This window comes from Palaemon carinicauda, chromosome 19 (genome assembly GCF_036898095.1).
Source record: "Palaemon carinicauda isolate YSFRI2023 chromosome 19, ASM3689809v2, whole genome shotgun sequence".
In the NCBI taxonomy this organism is placed as follows: domain Eukaryota; kingdom Metazoa; phylum Arthropoda; class Malacostraca; order Decapoda; family Palaemonidae; genus Palaemon; species Palaemon carinicauda.
This window is the reverse complement of record NC_090743.1, coordinates 118,354,582-118,356,058: the sequence shown is the minus strand read 5'-3', so window position 1 is coordinate 118,356,058 and position 1,477 is coordinate 118,354,582.

The window sequence follows — 1,477 nt, the reverse complement described above, 5'->3', positions numbered from 1 at the left end:
CTTGTTTTGTTAAAGTTTTATATTTGATGTAGGAAATACTTATTTTAATGTTACTGTTCTTGAAATGTTTTATTTTTCCTTGTTTCCCTTCCTCACTGGGCTATTTTCCCTGTTGGAGCCCTTGGGCTTGTAGCATCATGCTTTTCCAACTAGGGTTGTAGCTTAGCAAGTAATAATAATAATAATAATAATAATAATAATAATAATAATAATAATAATAATTTTGTACTTTCGTTATCTTTACAACGGAACTCTTGAACTCGTAACCCTTTATATATATATATATATATATATATAAAATACTCGACTACACTTCTATCCTATTTCTTTTCCTCTTGTTTTGTTAAAGTTTTTTATATTTGATATAGGAAATATGTATACTGTTCTTGAAATATTTTATTTTTCTTGTTTCCTTTCCTCATTGGGCTATTTTCCTTGTTGGAGCCCCTGGGCTTATAGCATCCTGCTTTTCCAACTAGGGTTGTAGCTTAGCAATTAATAATAATAGTAATAATAATAATAATAATAATAATAATGATAATAATGAATTCAGCAAACGAGTCAGTTTCTCTCGCTCGTGATACGAGTGTCGTAACCCCTAGACACCTAAATATGTAATCTAACCAATAGCATCTAATTATGGTAAATGATAATGTTAGTTTGAATAACAATTCCAGTATATAGAAATGGAACAATTAGAAATTGTAATATTCAGTCAAAAAAGGGCTATTCATCAAGACTTGAATTATTGCCGTAACAGACCAACCTTTAAAATGTAAACAAACAGATTTTCAGTTATACCAACAGTGTCACTTCTAACAATCAATCATTACACTGACAGCCTATTTTTCTCTCACTCGCCTTCTGCCAAACCAAAACAAAACGTAAATATTACAAAATATACACATGAAAAAATGGATCCTTCACAGTAATTTGAGATTTACGCAAGACGAGATGATATATTTTATAAAGATTAAATGAGATTCTGTCCATTTTCTATGTGACTTAGTCATAGTACACGCGCACACACATACATTTATATATATATATATATATATACATTGATCTTACCAGACAGTACCACCTTGTTCGTAATACCAGGTGTGCAGTTAATTCTAATAGTCATGCCTTCTCCATCGTAAGGCTCAATACTACACAGTATTATCGAAGTTTTATTCCAGCTGTTACCAAGTTGTGGAATGATCTTCTTAATCGGGTAGTTGAATCGGTGGAAATTCCAAAGTTCAAACTTACAGCAAGTGGTTTTGTTGAACAAGCTGACATAAGTCTCTATTTTATTTTATTTATGAAAGATATACTTTAATGTTGTTACTGTTCTTAAAGTGTTTTATTTTAATTGTTCATTACTTCTCTTGTAGTTTATTTATTTACTTATTTCCTTTCCTCTCTGGGCTATTTTCCTTGTTGGAGCTCGTAGGCTTGTAGCATCCTGCTTTTCAAAGTAGCGTTGTAGCTT